The following is an 18,892-nucleotide window of genomic DNA, read 5'->3' as shown; positions in this document are numbered from 1 at the left end:
ACTGGATCAATAGGCCAGGGCCAACGGGATGAGGTTCAATAAGGCCAAGTGCCGGGTCCTGCATTTTGGTCACAACAACCCCAGGCAATACTACAGGCTTGGGGAAGAGTGGCTGGAAAGCTGCCCAGCAGAAAAAGACCTAGGAGTGTTGGTGGACAGCCAGCTGAACATGAGCCAGCAGTGTGCCCAGGTGGCCAAGAAGGCCAACAGCATCCTGGCCTGTATCAGGAACAGGGTGGCCAGAAGGAGTAGAGAAGTCATCGTGCCTCTGTACTGGGCACTGGTGAGGCCCCACCTCGAAGACTGTGTCCAGTCCTGGGCCCCTCACTACAGGAAGGACATTGAGCTGCTGGAGTGTGTCCAGAGGAGAGTCACCAGGCTGGTGAAGGGTCTGGAGAACAAGTCATACGAGGAGAGGCTGAGGGAACTGGGCATGTTTAGTTTGGAGAAGAGGAGGCTGAGGAGAGACCTCATTCCCCTCTACAGCTCCCTGACAGGAGGGTGTAGAGAGGTGGGTGTTGGTCTCTTCTCCCAAGGGAATAATGACAGGACCGGAGGAAATGGTCTGAAGTTGGGGCAGGGGAGGTTTAGATTAGATATTAGGAAGAATTACTTTACTGAGAGAGTGGTCAGGCACTGGAACAGCCTGCCCAGGGAGGTGGTGGAGTCACCATCCCTGGAGGGATTTAAGAAACGTGTAGACGTGGCTCTTCAGGGCATGCTCTAGTGCCCGAGATTATTGGTTTGTGGGTGGGTGTGATGTGGTGGGGTGTTGTGTTTTGTGAGTTTTTTGGTTGTTGTTTAGGGGTTTTTTTGTTGTTTGTTTGTTTGTTTTTTTAAGGTTGAACTTGATGATCTCAGAGGTCCTTTCCAACCATGGTGATTCTGTGATTCTGTCTTTGATGCACAAACCCACATCCCACCAGGAGAAGAGGGGGGAGTTCCAGATTCTCAGTAAGCTCTTTGAGGGTCCATGGGGTGGTTCAAGGAAGAGAGGATCTGGGCTGTGACCTTTTGCATCTCCCATGCTGACTGTCCTGTTTTCCCCATCAGACAGAAAGCGGAGAAGTTCAATATCTCATCCGTGAGAGATATGGGAGAAGTATACCCAGGTGCAACCCCAGTCTCTTCTTCTCACTAAGTAGTGCACTGGGGCTGGGATCAGAAACCGTTAATACAATAATTGCTGGCTCAGGGGTGATTGTCCCACATGCCAGGCTGGTTATGCTTGTTCTCCTCCACCTGGCTTTTCCCTGGCTGCTGTTTTGCAGTGACATGAGTCTACCTTGGCTAGACAGAGCCACGGCTGCTGGCAGCAGTCCCGTTGTGAGTAGGAGGCTGGGATACAGATATGGGGACCCTTCCCTTTCCCCCACCATTGCTCTCCTGGCAGGAGAGGTGATGGGGCTGTAAAACACGTGGTTGAAAGGGCCTGTGGACACAGAGCCATCATGGAGAGCAGATTGGCATGCCTGCCTGTGTGAGGTTTGCTTTGCACCCTTTGGATTTCAAATCCTGGAATCTCCACGCTGATAAAAGTCAGACCATCAATGTCACGTGAACCTGGTATTTCTTTCCTGGGTGACCTCTGCCTATACCCTTTCAACCCAGACATGGTTGTGCCACCTCCTCTAGGCCACATGGTCATCTCTGTGCCTGCTGCTGCATGCAGAGCTGACATGCGTTGCCAATGGGTACCTACACCAGGAAAGCCAAGCGTGAGCAGACAGTGACCTGTCTGGCAACCCCAGAGCACGTTGCCCTTCATGTTACAGACAAGGCAGCTGGAATCCCTAGAATGCCTCTGCAGAGGCATGCCAAAATGCAACTCTAATTGCAGGATGCCACAAGGCCTGAGTGTTCCCAGTGATGGGGATGTTGCCCAACAGCTCATTATCTGCCTTTAAGATATGGCGCTTTGCTGCTGTGCTCCCTGGGGTTCGGGATGCTGTATCTGAACCATCAGGCTGGAGAAGAAGAGTGGGTAGTGTGATTGGAGAGGGACTGGGCTTTTATATGTTGAGGGATGATTCCCAACCTCTCCATGTGTCTTCATAAGCTGAGAGGATGAGTTTGCTTGGTGCTGCCGACCGTCCCAAATGCACGGATGGGCCTGGAGCAGCAGGTCAGATTGATGTGCAACGTGTGTTCTCCTTCTAGTCCGGGCTGTTGATGAAAGATGAGTCAAGAGGCTTTATTATCCTGTCAGTTATCATTTTATGCTTGGAGAAATTGGGCGTTTTGATCACCATCAGAGTTGAGGTGTCTTCTGAAGGGTCTGCTTTGCAGTTCTGCATCTGAGCTCCCTGTTTTTTGCAAGCATCAGCTTTGGTGCTTCCCATTTTGCTGAGGCAGTACTGTGAGTCCTCCTGGCTGTGGTTAGATGTTTTCCTGGGTCTCTATCCATTTTGGCTGTGTGGAGGGAAAGGGGTGTCCCTGGACTCCTAGCTTTGGCTTGGCTGGACTACCCAGGGCTGATATGTGGGGAATGGCACCTCTGAGAAGGAGTGGAGACCATCTCTGCTCTCCTCTGTTCTACTTGCCTGTGCCCAGGGCCTCACAGCTGAGAAGCGGTTTGTCAGTTGCATTAATGGTTCTAGGTTTGGATGATGGGACATGTTGCAGTCTCTCTTCTGAGGAAGGCACTGCTGGGCTATTCTCAAGTTTGCTGATGTGCTCTCGTACATACTTTGTCCTGGTGCTGGATGCAAGTGGTGGGAGGACCCACAGCTGAGTGATCCAAAACAGCTCAGACAGCCTAGGGATGCCATGAGCCAGTGCCAGAGCTCTGAAGTGTGGCAGAATGCAGCTGTGCTAGCTGGAGATGGGCAGTCGGGGGCTGCAGGAGATGGCCCTTCTGTGGCTGAGCTCTGTGGAGGTAAGGCTTGCTGGGCAGTGCAGGCAGGTCCCCGGTGAGGCAGTGAGCTGGGCAGTGAGCTGACACTCACTGCTGAGTCCTCCCCTGCTGGGGCAGGAGCAGAGGAGGCTCCACCACAGGCTGGCTCCAGACCACGCTGGATAGCTGGGGATGGACACAACTCTGATGAATTGTGTGACCCCAAGACTTGGGTGCAGGAGGTGAGGCCTGTCATTTTGGCTGGTCTTCATCTGTTCGTACCATGTTTTTACATCAAAACCCAAGCATCTATTAGTGCTTGCTGAATGCCATAGGTATGTGCAGTGACTTCCTCCTTTGCCACAAAGGCTTTAATCTCTTGGGATGCCAGAAGGAGTTGCTTCTGTAAGCTGAATGCTTGTCAGTCCTCTCACTAACATATGTGGGCTTTGTGGCACAGCTTGTCACAGGTCATGGCCACCATGGTGTGCCACCATGACACTGGTGTGGGTAGCAGAGCCGTCAGCTATGGTGGTGAGCTCCATGACATTTGGGAAACCTTAGTGCCACCACTCAGGAACTGGGCAAGGGGGTGTTAGGTAGAGGAAGTCCTCATCACAAAATGTGCAGGGTTGTGAGCCAGGCATGAGTCACAGAAACCACAGGCCTGTTGCTGATCATGGGGCAGTGGAAGGTTCTCTTACATATGATGATGTGTAGGGCTGGCTGCAGATGTAGAGAAGATGGACTGTGGGGACAGAGCTCAGCAGGGTTGGAGACCTCTCTGCCCAGGGAATGGGGAAAGGCCACTCCATCTGAGTCCTGGCCAGCCATGGCTTTTTGAAGAGGACTTCTAGAGACCTCTGGTCCAAATTTCTACTCAGAGCAGGATCATCCCCAGTGCTAGCTCAAGACAGCCTTGGTTTTGCCCAGCCAAGCATTGAAAGCCAAGGTGTAGACTCAAGGGAAAGAAGCTGTTTCCTAGGTGACGTGCTCATCAAGAAAAAACAATTGGTATGAAAACTCAGGGTTGGTTTTGCAACAAGAAAATGGTGCTGGGAAGCATATTGTCATATCTGGCGTGGGGAGGGCCCCTCTGGCATCTCCTAATTCCTGACTAGGTTTGGCTTCTTGGTCCTTTGTAATTACACTGCTTGCTGAAGTGGCTATTTCAGTGATTTGATCTGTCTCTGATGTCCCTAGGCATGGCCTGCAACGTCTTGCCTGTGTCTGTATGCAATTGAGCCTGGTGAGAAGGCAGCCACTGTACTTCCTTCCTTCCTGCTGTCCTTCCTACCATCCTTCCATGTGCAGTTTGAAGGGGCTACAGACTAAAAGCACCTTAAAATGGATCCAGCCAGCAGCTGTGGCCACTGGTGTGGCAGCTGGACAGGACAACTGCCAGTAGGGGAGATCATGTTTAGCAATGCTGTTTGTCTGCAAGATCACAGGATAATCTGACCTCTCCTTCACTCAACCATCACAGTAATTTAATCCCAAAACATCCTCACCTGCACAGCAAGACATAGGCACCCAGATGTTGGTGGTGGAATTGAACACAGAGCAAGACTTGAGTTGACACTTTTTTTAATGTATGATTTCTCTGTTGCCCTCGTGGTGGTGTACAGTGGGTAGGTGTTTCTGTTTTCCTGAGAAGCCCAGGAAGACTTTTCCATTCTGGAAGGATGCTGGGAAAATGCACCCAGACACCTCCTCTGGGAGGCACAGTCCTTTCTAGCTCCTGCAACAGTGTCATCAGGGAAATGGACTTTGATGGACCTGTCCTGAAGTCTAGATCCCTTTGGGCTTAGGTGCTGGGGATAGGAGGGCACATCAGGAGCACATGGTGATGAGCTTGAAACCATCCAAGCCAGGAATGGAGCAGGGGAGCTCCTGCAATATGTAACTCTGACACAACCCCTCCTGCTTGGGGAAGGATGCTTTTAGGGAAGTGATGCTTTTCCCAAGCAGGGAGTGGCTGGAGGCAGCTTGTCCCGTGCTGCAGTTGCAGCTGGACCAGGGCCAGGTGGGAAGGGTCTGCAAGGTGTGCTTGGGGTGGTTTCCTAACTGCACAGGGGACTGGGAAGTGTTAGCAGGTGGATTTTGGTGGGATGGTGGATGTGGCTCTCAGGTGGACAATAGGCTCTCAGAGGCTGGTCACATCCCTGCAGAGCAGGCACCCTCACCTGGAGAGGGGACTCATTTGTACCAGGTGATGAATGGCAGCACCAGTGGGCTTTAACACTCAACAAGAGGACCATAAAAGCAGCTTTGTGGGATCAACCCAGAGATCTGGGTAGCCTCTGGTAGTGTCTGGAGGTGTCCTGGGTAAGGGAAAAAAGGCAAGACAGCAGCTTCAGATGTGGATTTCCCTGAGCCCCTACCAGCCCCAGCTCTGCCCAACTCAGAGCCCCCCAGGCCAAATGTGGTCTCTTTCCATTTCAACCCCTGCATCCTGTGGGTGCTCTTGCTCAGCTGGCTTCAGCCAGAGATGCAGGATGCTGCTGAGTGTCCAGCACCAGAGTCCCATGTGGTGCCGCAGCTGGCATGGTTTGGATTCAAAACACCCAAAGTGTATTGCAGCATCAGACATTGGCGGCCCTGCAAGAAAAGCTGGAGTTTCACAGCATTTGCTCATGCCTCAGTGCATCCACCATCACGCTCATGCCAACTCTGTTACCTCCCAGCTGCTGCAGAGAGGTGAGATGTGGCTGCTACTGGTGGCCCTGTGCCTGGTCCAGGCTAATGTCATCCCACACACTGGAGCAAGCCGTGACAATCCTGAGCAGTTCATGAACATTGCAAGTGCCAGGGTGTCAAACCCACCCCTCATATGGCCCGGGCTTCCCCAGATGGTGTGCCCAAAGTCCTCCTTGAGGAACCAGCTGGGGTTTCCACATCCCTGGTATCTGCACCTGGGGTCAGCCAAGAGACTTGGGGCACCAGGAGTTTCCTATTTTTGCATAGGTGTCACTCATTTCATGCCCTCAGCTCGAGGTTGAGACCTATCCCTAGTCTTCATTTAATGTAGATGGGCCTTCATGTCTTGTGTATGCAGGCAGAGATGACACGAGAGATGGTGGGTGGCAGAAGTGACTGTAATTGGGTCAGGTGTGGAGTGATGGACACCAGTGGGTCACTCTCTCACTTGGACTGTTGTCCCTGCAGAGCCAGAAGATCCATTTCTACAGCTATCCCGGTGAAGAGTATGACGTGCTGATGGAGCATGGGTACTTCCTCAGCCTTAACCAGATTCCCCAAGGTGAGGGGGACACTGGACCATCAGGACACTTCACTGAGGGTGAAGCAGCCATGACCCTGGTTAGACATGAGGCAGCATGCAAGGAGAAACCAGTGCCTTCAGACACAGTTTTGGCAGCTGGAAGAGGGATGAGAAGGTTTTGCCCAGCTGTTTTAAGCTATCCCTGGGAATGCAGGAGCTCAGCATGGTTTTTCACTGCATCTGGGATGGGTGCATGACCCAGAAAACCCCAACTCCTTCCCTGGAGCAAACCCCTTGCTCTGATTCAAGGTTTCCTGATAGCTCAGGACCGGGGTTGGCAAAAGTCCTTCAAACAAAAAAGCATCAGCAGAGCCAGGGAAATAATGGGACAAGAGAATATTTAGTATACAGCCTGCAGAAAATAATACTGAGATGCACAGGGCTGGTTTATTTCTATATGAGAAGGGTTTTCTTGCATGAAGTACCCAATTTTTCCTCTTTCAGGATTCAGGACACCTGTGTTGATAGTGTACGGGTTCAGTTTAGACGGTGGTGACTGGGTGGACAATGTCTTCAACAGCAGCTTGGGCTTCATCCTCACAGATGTGGAGTATGACGTCTAAATCGGAAACAGCTGGGGCAATTCGGGATTTCAGGTGAGAAGGCCACCAAGGATGGGGCTGGTATGCTGTGCTGCCAGGACCCACCACCAGATGTCTATGGGAGATTGGGAAATGAGCATCTCCTCCAGCTTCTCCCCTTGCTCCCCAGCTTTCACAAGATGGTCGTATGCGACCTCCCCACCATGGTGGGCTTCATCCTAAGGCAAACTGGGCAGAAGAAACTGTTCTACATCAGCCACACTTAAGGAAACTCTCTGGGTGAGTGAGGAGAAGGAATGGGGTGCTGGGATGCTACAGAGGACAGGCAGCAATATCTGTCCCAGACTGGAGACTGCTGGGGATGGGACCGTCTTGGCTCATGCAACCACTTTTCCTACTTGCCTTCTCAGTCCTTCTGCATGGGAGAGGATTGCCACATCTTGCCCAGCGATCCAGGCCTGTGCTAACATCCAGAAGCATTTCATTTTATTCAGACCTCGTGTCTCAAAAGGAGGTCTGACATGAGCGTTGTTGGTTTTGGGGCTACCATTGTGATCTCTTGCTGCTTTTCAGGTTTAATAGTGTTTTCAAGCATGTCACACCTGGCTGAGAAAATCAGCTCTTCTTTGTGCTGGCTCCTCTCTACACCTTTCATCACCTCAAAGGCCCTGTGTTAAAGATAGCATTTTTACCAGATGTGGTGCTGAAGGTACATGAGATGTTTGTGTGTTATTATTACTGAAATCCATGAGCTTTCGGCAACTTAAGTTTTCCGCATTGCCACTGCGCACTCAGCCCATGCCTGCAGCAGGCACTGGGGACACGTGTGGGGAGATCTCAAACAGCAGGGATGTCCCTCTCCACCCAGTTGAGCACAAACAGATTTCATTGTTTAAAATATACATACCTCTCTATCATTCCTATGTTTGTTTTTGCTTATTGACCTCACCAGACCCCAGTTCTGTAGCCCAGGAGGTGCCCAGAGCAGCCCCACACCACCCCCCTTTCATTCTTTGCTCTAGTGGCTGGAGAAGGTCTGGAAGGGGAGCTGGCACTCTCCCTGGACGTACTTTTCCTGAGGAGCATCTGTCAATGAAGGTGGCAGATGATTGGTATGAGTCTGGCCATCCTGGGCTGAGCTTTAGAAGCTGATACCTTAGAGATGATGCACCAGGTTGATGGGGTCAACAGCACAGTGTGGAAAGGATGGTAATGGTTTCATGCTGGTCTGAGAGCTGGGTGTGACCATGGATCCATCTCAAAAGGCTGGCTAGCCCAAATGTGTCAACAACCGTATTGAGGAGTTGCCTGCCAGCGCTGGCTGAAGACAAGCAGTTCTCATGGAGAGGGGACGTGTATTGCAGGACTTGCCATGACCTGTTTCCTGGAGCTCTTGCAGGCAATATTTGGAACAAAACCAGCTCCCTCTGGTAGGAAGGAAGGAGAGAGCCACCCTGGACAAGGCATGCAGCAACCTGCTAAAGCTGAAGTCTGTGAAAACGAGATCTTCCTTATTGGTGGGTACAATAAGAACTTGAATATGGTACATGCATCAGCCTCTCTAGGTCACAGCCACCTCCAGTTTTCCTTGCACCTGAAGATAGCTAATGAGATACAAAAATGAGTATAAAAAAATGAAAATAAGGCGTGAAAAGCACTGTTCAAGGCAGTGGTTATTTGGAGATTTCTTTCAGTTGATGTAAAATTGAATGGGGGCTTTGGTAGGAAAGAATCACTTGTGGTCTTGCCTGAAAAGGAAAGGCAACTCCTGCCTCATTTTCTGCTGGCATGGAACAAGTTTATAGAAAAAAAATAAAAGTTGGCTGGACTGGTTGTATTTCCATTTTGAAGCTACTCCGAGCTCTCAACAGAATAAACCTGATGCAGAATATAAAGTTTACATTGAAGTTACAAGACTAGATTTTTTTTTCCTAGACAGATTTTCACCATTCCCAGCTCACTTAGAAAATAATCCTTTTTTTGCCATAGAGCCCACTGGATGTATACCAAGCTATTTTCCAAACTATAAATCAGTAAAAACTCTTCTCCACTGGGGACAGGTAGAGATTCTGATTTTATAATGACTACAACCAATGCTTTTTCTTTTAGTGTCTGAAGATGATATTTTATAATGCATTCACCCTGGAGACAGGTAAGAAGGTAGAATCAGACAAAGACAATAAAAATTATTTTGAAGTAGCTGCAGCTGCTAGCTATTGCTTCTGGCTGGCCAAGATAGAGCCAACCAGATGCCTGCCTCCATCCTGGGTACAGACCTCACGTAGGTGTTTTTTGGACTCTGTCGTTGCTCTAGCCCATGGGACAGGCACCAGCAAGTGCCAGCCTAGACACTAGGGTTGTGCTGGGCAGAAAGCGCTCACCTGGACCCTGCTGCTGTCCTTTACTCTGGTGGGGCTGATCCAGAGCATTACCCACATGAGGTTAACCCTTTGTTTCCGTCTTTCAGACTGCCAGAACCAGGGACTTCAATCAGTTTGACTATGGGGAGAAGAACCAGGAGAAGTACAACTGGGATTTTGCCTAGATGATTTTTGTTTGCCTAGATCCTTATTTTGACTTCCCTGATCAGTAGAAGGGGACCTGCCCAGCCTTACCATGGGGAAATGAGTGCCCACTTTTGCTTCCAGCCTCCTCTCTGCCACTGGTACATGGCAAGGAGGTAGCCATTTTCCATCAGGACTTGGAGCTTCTCACTACAATATCCTTGGAAACAGATTATCTGGCTCTGCAAGGAAAGAAACCAGTAGGAAAAAGGTGAGTGGGTTTGACTTTGCTTCCAGCAGACCTTGTCACAGGCACGAACATACATCAGAGGGTAAGTTGGTCCTGGAGATGGCAGAGCTCAACCGGCACTGTTGTGTTTTTTGGCTGTGCCCAATGAGGCAGTCCTCAAAAATTCAATCTATTATTAGAGCTCAACTAGGTAGGAAGTTCCCCGATGTGGGGTACTGCCCCTTCGCTTGACGGAGCAAGGGGAAGCCAGGGTGAGAAAGACACAGCCTTCTGGGGAAGGTACTGCTAGGGTCTGGAGGGACGGTGAGGAGCAAGCAATGAGCAGAGAAGCTGCATGCAAGGAAGATGCTCAGACTCTTCCCCTGCCCCCTCAAAAGTGCCTTCCACCTGTGGGGTGGCAAGACATGGAACATGTCATCTGACCATCTCCAGGAGACTTGAAAAGGTTGTCATTGTGGAAGAGCCACCCTGAAAGGCACAGAGGGTGCCTGGAGCCCTGGGGACATCCCAGAGGTCAAACTGTCCCCCGCTGTGCGGGGGGGCAAGGTGGTAACACAAGTGACAAAGGAGCAATGAAATGACCAGCTGACCAACAGCTAAGCAGAGCCTGGGGACCATGCCCCCAGGTGCAGAGCCCAGCTCATCCCTTGGAGTGGACTTCGGCACACCACCGGGTGAAGCCTGGGTCCCGTGAGGGGTAGGCTTTGCCACCTGGCACTTACAATGTTCATGGCTTCCATGTATGGGGTGGCATTGCCTAGCCCCATGGCCAGGTACAGGGTCATAAAATCATAGAATCATAGAATGGTTGGGGTTGGAAGGGACCTCAAAAATCATCGAGTTCCAACCCCCCTGCCCTGGGCAGGGACACCTCCCACCAGCCCAGGTTGCTCAAAGCCCCATCCAGCCTGGCCTTGAACCCCTCCAGGGATGGGGCATCCACAACTTCCCTGGGCAACCTGTTCCAGTGTCTCACCACCCTCATAGTAAAAAATTTCTTCTTGATATCTAATCTGAATCTTTTTTCTTCCAATTTAAAACCATTTCCCCTTGTCCTATCATTACACCTCCTGGCAAAGAGTCCTTCTCCAGCTCTTCTATAGGCACCCTTCAGGTATTGAAAGGCCGCTATAAGGTCTCCCTGGAGCCTTCTCTTCTCCAGGCTGAACAACCCCAGCTCCCTCAGCCTGTCTTCATAGGAGAGGTGCTTCATCCCTCTGATCATCCTCGTGGCCCTCCGCTGCACCTGTTCCAACAGGTCCATGTCCTTTCTGTGCTGAGGACTCCAGAGCTGGACACAGTACTCCAGGTGGGGTCTCACCAGAGCAGAGTAGAGGGGCAGAATCACCTCCCAAGACCTGCTGGCCACACTTCTCCTGATGCAGCCCAGGATGGGGTTTGCTCTCTGGGCTGCCAGCGCACACTGCCGGCTCATGTTGAGCTTCTCGTCCAGAAGCACTCCCAAGTCCTTCTCCTCAGGGCTGCTCTCCAGCCATTCTCCGCCCAACCTGTATTTGTGCCTGGGGTTGCCACGTCCCAGGAGCAGGACCCTGCACTTGGCTTGGTTGAACCTCATGCAATTTGCACGAGCCCACCTCTCCAGCCTGTCCTGTTGCTAGGTCACCAGCAACATATTACCAGCAGCCACATCTTGCCTCTCCCTAGCACCCAAGGGAGATGCTGTGAGCAAGAGGGTGGGTGCACTGGAGGCACAAGCAAATGCCATGTAGCTCCTGCACTGCTGGCAGCGCCGCCAATGCATGATGCTGCAATGTTGGGCATTTCCATCCCAAACTATGCCAGCTGCAGCCCTATACAGGACCCTCTATCCACCACCGGGTGCTTGACAGCATCCTGCAGCTCTAACCAAAGCCAGCTGAACAGGAATACCCAGCAGGAAGTAAGTGTTGAGAGCCAGGGGTCCCCAATGAATGCAGGGGATGAGCGAGGGCTGGAGGCAGGCAATGAAATGAGAAGGGGCCTTTGAGCTGGGCACAGCTGGCAAAGATGAAAGCAGTAGGAGACTCATCAGAGCCTCCTCCCGGTGCTTAATAAAGTTAACAGCTTTGTGATTTTCTGCTGATAAAATGTGCAAGGGGAGGTTGGAGGGGCTGAGCTCTTCCTCACCTCATAAATCCACCTATCTGTCCCTCTCCAATCACATCATTTCTTGCCAAGCTTTTCTTGGTCATCCTGTTCAGTTTCTTTAAGTTTAAATGAAAAAAACCCCAAAACTATCAAGACAGAAAGAGTAAATTCCAGCAACTCTGTTAACCCTGGAGAGGTTATTCATTAATGGCTCTTTGAACCAACAATATCACCTTTTTTTTAACCTATATTTTTGCAGCATTATACAGGGCAGGAATGTGCAGTGTCATGACTTAGTTTCAGAATTTGGGAACAGCTGACAAGGCGGGTTGCCTGAAAGCAGCCTGTACTCATCCAGTGTGGCTAACATGGAGCAGAGCTACCTGGCTGCTGAGTCTCACAGCATCTGCAGAGGAGTACCTGCAAAGGTGTTTCTCCTTCTTTGAATAGCGTGTGGGCACATGCACAGAAATATATGCAAGAGCACACGCAAATTTGCCACAGATTCTGTAATGAAAAAAGGAGAAAGAAACTTCAGAAACAGAAGAACCAGCTAAATGATGTTTAATAATTAGGTAGAAACAAGGGACCTGGAACAACATCACTAGCCAGAAGCAGTGCTGAGACATCTTTCCGGAGCCCACAAAAAACAGTAGAAGAGCATCTTGCTTTCTTGATTCTGCCTTACCAATGGGACTACAAATCCTGCAACTTGCCAAAACCATCAATCTGTTGGCTTGTAGCAGCAGAGCATCTCAGCACCTAGTAGGGATGTGTCCTCTGTACATGCCTTTCACCTTGCAGAGTGAGGCAAGCAAAGGTGTGAGAGCTCCGCCTTTTACTCCTAGGCTGGGAATGGCAGAGTATTGCAATTTAAATTGAGGACAGCAAGAAGAAGATGACCTTGGTCAACAGGAAGTCCTTCTTGGTGTTGCCCCAGAACTGAGCTATTTCTATCCTGTGAGCAACTCCAGGATTCAGGAGAAAAGCCTTGTCTTGAAAACCTGACTAAAGAGGCGGAAAATCAGAAACAGCAACTCAGGGCAATCAAAGGTTTTCAACAAATGGACACCAGCATCTCCCCACTGCATTGAAAATTGCCCAGCCAGCAGAGCCACTCATCAGTGCCTCCATTGAGTGTGATGAGCATATTCGTGTTTAGCCTAACAGCATGCTAGCCCCATCTGTTTATTACATGTGCTCACCAGAAGGTAAAATAGTTTGCCTGTAGAGTTGTGCATGATTCTGCCTGCAAGTCTCTGCACACAGTAAAAGATGCCCACAGTGATCCAAGAAGCAGAAGGTTTTAGGACCTCCAATCCAAAGAAAATAAAAATGCCAGCAATCTGGGTGGATTAAGACTCAGTGAGATTAATTTGCAACCTCTGCATTCCTCGCCTTTTAAGAGAGAGAAAAATGAGTCTAAAGGATAAAGCGTTGCTTTCTAATCCAAACTGACGTCAGCCAGGCAGCTTGTGGGACCAGACAGCCGGTCCCAAAGCATCTGGTGGTACTGCCACTACCACCACCACCAACTCCAGCATCGGGGAACTCTGTGCTTAATTTAGAGCATGCAGCTCAGTGTTTGCAACCCCTGACCTGTCTCTGAATAATAAAAGGGGAAGAAGTCACTTCAGGGAGCATCAGTCAAAGTCAATCTGTCATTAGAGTGCCTAATGTAAGGGTTGATAAGAGTAAGAAATTTATATGCAGGATTGGAGGCTGTTGTTGTTGGTTTACAACATAATACTGAGGCTAATGAGGACAAATCATGTACATATACCTAAGACTGCACCTTCAAACAACACAATTCATGTTCCTCTTTCAAGTGGAACTAAATCAGGCTCATGTTATTTCATGCACAAAATGATGAGAACTCAGAGAAAGTGCTAACCACCATTTCATATTGCTTCCCAAACTGGGATCTTTCACGAATAATGAATTTGCTGCACCAAACTAGAGAAGTTTAGGAGCCAGGGACCAGCAGGTCTGGCTGTCACTGGTACCATATCAAACCCAGCCATACACTTGCTGAGTTCCATCCCAAAAAAACACAGCCTGGAGATTTTTGCCTCCCTGTTCCTACAGAGGCTGCAGCAGAACCTGCCTTTTCAGATGGGAGCTGGGATTTCCAGCTCAAACCTGAAAATGGCCAATTTCTACTCATGTGCTCATGGGCCCATTTGGGGCTTTCACCTGTATTGTGGTTTGACCTCTTTGGTTGTTTGGAATTAAAAAAAGATAGGACAAGGGTGTATTTCTTCCAAAGTGGATCCTAATCACAGAATGTATGGACAGCTGTCAAAAACAGTGGGCAGCTCATGAGCCAGATGAGCAGGCAAAAATACCAGGGAATATATTTGCCTTACAAGAGATTAATAAAGATTTATGTTGCAAATTACTAGTTAGGAGGCAGAGGGGGAAACGAGGGGATTGAAGAGTTCTTAACCCGTGCACTAGCAGACCTGCTCAACAGACCCTCCAGGCTCATTAATTCACTGCTGAAAAGAGCAAAACCCAATTCATCATTATTACATAGGAGACCGAAAATTATCTACAATCAATATTGATTGCAATTTCCCTCTAATCCTCACCATGTTTGATGACAAAAACATTTTTGCTTTGGAAAAATATCTCCACAGCAGTCGTGGATTTGCAGGGTGTGCAGGTGAGTATATATCCCTTGGGTTCTACTAAAGCTACCTCCATCTCAAGAGGAAGATCTTCACCATCACTTGATATGTATTGTGAAGGACATCTCATCTGCCTCAACAAAAATTTCACTCACCTTTTAACTGGTGTGATTTTAAAGGGATTTACATTCAGGGTCTTCAGGCAGATCTGTCTTCAGACCATCACCTGTTTCACCTAGTTTCACCCAGGCCCAGCTCTTCTTTTTGGGAGAACAATTCTGTGGCACAAGACACATCTGATTATTTCAGAGTGCTGAATGTTCCTGAAATGAGCAGTATTTTCCTCATTTTCTCCAGAAAAGGCCTGCTTTGACAAAGTACAAATACTGAAGCTTCTGAGGGCTCCTTGGGTGACCACTCTAAAGCTTGGTTCATTTCTTTTTTTTGCCCAAAATATTTCCACGGAAAGTTTATTGCATCTATATACAACAGAATACAGCAAGGAAAGGCTGCCTCAATCAATATGCTTTAAATTATCTGGCAATCAGGACTTTCCCTGGTGGCTATACCTGAGACAAGGTGATTTGTCTGTGCACTCATATCTTTAAAGTATTCACTATTATGGGAAGCAAGAAAAAAAACCCCAACATTGTCCATAAAGTTAGAGATTTCCAGGACAACCCAAAATGGCTGCTTTTCCAAGTCATGAGAGATTTGGGGACATACAGAAAACACAACAGCAATGGTATGAAATACTGGTTTCCCTTCTCATTTCTCTCCTGCTTCCAGCTGTTGTCTGGTTCTTTCAAACACATATTTTCAATACTGGGACACTATTTTCCAGACACAATTTTGTTTCACCAGCTTCTTTGGTGTTTCTGAACAAAAAAGTGGAAATACATATGTATTTAACACCTGAAAATATCTGCTTTCTCAAGTGCATGTTCTGTCTAAGGTAAAAAATGAATAAATAAAAAACTAGCCAGCCATCACTTCTGTTCATAGCTGTTAGTAGCGTGTTCATAGCATGTCCAGAGGAGAGCCACCAAGCTGGTGAGGGGTCTGGAGAACAAGTCATATGAGGAGAGGCTGAGGGAACTGGGCATGTTGAGTTTGGAGAAGAGGAGGCTGAGGGGAGACCTTGTTGGCCTCTACAGCTCCCTGAAAGGAGGGTGTAGAGAGGTGGGTGTTGGTCTCTTCTCCCAAGGGAATAATGACAGGACCAGAGGAAATGGTTTAAAGTTGCGGCAAGGAGGTTTAGATTAGATATCAGGAAGAATTACTTTACTGAGAGAGTGGTCAGGCACTGGAACAGCCTGCCCAGGGAGGTGGTGGAGTCACCATCCCTGGAGGGATTTAAGAAACGTGTAGACGTGGCTCTTCAGGGCATGCTCTAGTGCCCAAGATTATTGGGGTGTGTCTGTTTGTGGGTGTGTGTGGTGTTTTGTTGTTTTTTTGGTTTTGTTTTTGGTTTGGTTTTTTGGGGTTTTTTTTGTTGTTGTTGTTGTTTTTTTGTTTTGTTGGGGTTTTTTGTAGTTGGACTCGATGATCTCAAAGGTCCCTTCCAACCATGAAGATTCTGTGATTCTAAAAAAATTGGAAAATTAAATTCTAGAGTGTGGAAAAATCCCTGGTGAAGGTGCATAAAGCTGGGAACTGGTGAGACAACATAAGGGAAGACATGAGTAGAGGAGAAGTAAAAACAAAAATTAACTGTGAAATTAGTGTTGTGCCTGGCATCATCCTTCTTTTCTGGACCTTTGTCGTTCTCCAGTGGTAGAAAGGAACCCGAAGGGCTGAGGTTTGATGTCTTGAAACATTCACAATTTTCTCTCTCCCCTGGCAGTCTACAGACTTCAACCCTGCCTTTTGTCTTCTGGCTGTTTCATTCCTGATACTGATGTAATTTCAGTGCATAAAGGGTGGAGTGGGAACAAGAGCATCTTTGTTGCTCTTTAATTTCTGGTTTGGGTATGCTGTGACCTTTGGCTAAAATCATGTTTAGTGTTGAGGAATTTTACTTATGAAAATATGTGCCTCCATGTTGTCTTTTGCATGAAACTACTGAATTACCTGCTGTATGCCCTCAAAGAGGGTGTCCTGGCCCTGTGCTGCCTGGCCCTGGGGCTCCTTCTCCATCAGTCATGGTGTGCTTGTCCCAGGGATGAGAGCACCCTGCCCCTGCAGCCCATGACTGCACCCCCAGAGGCACCGTGTGTCCAGGTGCCAATCATTACAGAAAGAATTTAACGAAGAGGATGTTGGCTGGTAAACCCACCGGTGCTTGAACAAGATCAACAGGTTTGTGCAAGATTTCACAGCCTGTCTTAACCCTCAGCGTGTGTTTCAGGTTAGAGCTGGTGGCTCCTATGAGGATGACAGGAAAAGGTGGTATTGCTTCTGCTTCTGAAGGACATATCAAGAAGACAACCCAGGCAGGGCCTGGGGACATGACACAGTGTTTGACATGGAAACAGGCCACTGCTTTCCCAAAACTTTGCTGAAGGTATCACAGCATGGAACAAGTGGCAGCCCTTGTGGGTTAAGACCACGATGGTTGTCCTTCAGTCATTGGCATGACCTCCATGATGAATGATGGGGAAGCAGGTGACAAAGAGAAACACAAGGACCCAACCAGGTATCAGGGACCTCCAGGCACTGGAAAGCTGTCCCTGGCATCCATCCAGCTTCTCTGTGCTGGGAGAGACAAAGGAAGAGCTGTGGGTGCAGCAGGGTCAGGCCAGGACCACCCCAACCACATCACCAGCTGGTGTTGACAAGAGACTGGTGCTGAGACTGTCCCTCTTGTGACACCTGTGACTCCCTCCCCTTGCCTTGAGAGCCTTTCATAACCCTCCGCTGCTCCCTGGGGACCTCAGGATTTCAGCTGGTGCAGCAGCAGGTTGGCTCCTCCCCAAGCCAGCCATCTGAGTCTTGCTCTTCCAAGAGCCAGCAAGCCCTGTGGCAAAGGCCTGTTTGACACGCTTTCACTTAGGGACGTGTTCACCTGCCGAGAGACAATCTGCTGACTCAGCAGGTGATGCAGTCTGGCATGCAGCCTTGTCAGCTTCAATTACCCTTTCCCACCAAAACAGCATGCGATAAAAGAGGTCTTCTCCTCCCACAGAGTGGTGGTGGCCTCATGACTGTGCTGATGGCATTGAGGACCTAGGTGCCATCCCAGTGGTTCCAGCAAGGGACATGGTGTTTCCGAGTTCCCCGGGTGTCCCCCAAGCGCTCCGCACTGGGAGGAGATGAGGGAGGGACCCCAGCAGGTCACTGGGGGCTGTGTCCGGGTGCGTTGGGGCATCCCTGACTCCTGGCTGAGGCGCCGTGCCTGGGGTTTCTAGTCCCCTCTGTAGAGCTGCTGCCCCTGAGGAAGGATTCGGGATTTGGTTAGTTATTTATTTATAACTAAAACTCCATGGCTTATTTATTTATAAATAAAACCCCCACAGCCATGTGCCATGTGTCTCATCTGCAAAAGTCTCTTGCTGCTGGGAGCTGATTTATTTTCATTTCAGCATGAATTTGGGTCACGGCTCTGTTTCAGGGTTTTAAAGAAAAGAAAATGTTGAGGCACAACAAAGGAAACAAAGCAATCAATCAGGGAAAAGCCCTTTTGTACCTAGGGCAAAGTACCAAGTCAAAGTTCCATTATTTTTTTTATTTGGGCAAATTGTTTCTGCAGAACTGGAAGAAAAAAGATGTGTTCAAACAGGATTAACAAGCAAAAATTTGTACTACAGAAAGACACTTACATAATTTCTTAAACATAGAAGAGTAAACAATTGTCTAATCCAGTAATCTGATCATCTGATAAAATTTACAAGTCATTTTTTTAGAAGAAACAAAAGTATTTACTGGAAACAGACTGTCTTGAACAAACTGAGCATTACTTCAAAAGACAATTTTACTGAAATCTTCTTAGAATGAGGCAGAAGCAGAAGCAACATATTTATGGAGAAAGCTGGGGGGGAACAGAATTAAGCCATGAGTTACTTACTGCAACCAACTGCAACCAACTCTGTGATACACCAGGAAACTGTAATGAATGCAAGCTTTTCTTCATAAATAACTTTAATTAAATTTTTATTTTTGCTTGCTGACTTTGTTCTTCAGAGAAGAAAGTCCTAGGACAGGACCTATAAAGAAGCAGCAGAGGCTAAAACGCAGAGCATCACCACTGTTTATCAAGCTGTTATCAAAAATAATCCTCAACAACATTTGGAAAGACTGTTCTCCACCCATTTGCTGTGTTGTTCCCTCAACCCCCACTTATCAATCTACTTTGCCTTTCATGGCTACTTCTAGGTGATGCACATCTTCCAGGAACTTTCAAAAGAATCACGACAGACTGAAAATTTGGCAATATCCCAGTGCAAACCTTTGAGTAACTTCTCCTTGAAATGTTGCTTCTTCTCACAACTAGATTCTTCCTCCCTGAAACAAGCTGATTCTTCTGATGGTCACATCATTCACATGTTTATCAAGTTTTTCTGATGAGTCTCAGAACTTTGGCTGGCAGAAACAAGGATATTCTTACAAAATAACTGTTCTTCCCTCACACTAAAAAAAAAAAAAAAAAAAAAAAGTTGTCAACACATCATGTCATCTCTGAGATTACCAGTTTCTCTTCAAATGCTGTAGTGCAAGAGATGCAGCACAATGCAGCACATGGAGCTTCCTACTTGGATTCCCACCCATTTGGTTGATCTACAGACGCATGTTAAATTGAAGAAAGAAGTGAGACCTC

At 48.4% G+C, this 18,892-nt stretch overlaps 1 pseudogene; it reads left to right on the top strand.

Moving 5' to 3' along the window:
* The first annotated feature begins 5,541 nt into the window (after positions 1-5,541).
* Positions 5,542-9,206, top strand: LOC106902823 (annotated as a pseudogene).
* Positions 9,207-18,892: the final 9,686 nt, after the last annotated feature.

This window comes from Calidris pugnax, unplaced genomic scaffold (genome assembly GCF_001431845.1).
Source record: "Calidris pugnax isolate Ruff unplaced genomic scaffold, ASM143184v1 scaffold53, whole genome shotgun sequence".
Taxonomy (NCBI): domain Eukaryota; kingdom Metazoa; phylum Chordata; class Aves; order Charadriiformes; family Scolopacidae; genus Calidris; species Calidris pugnax.
This window is presented reverse-complemented; position numbering and strand designations above follow the sequence as displayed.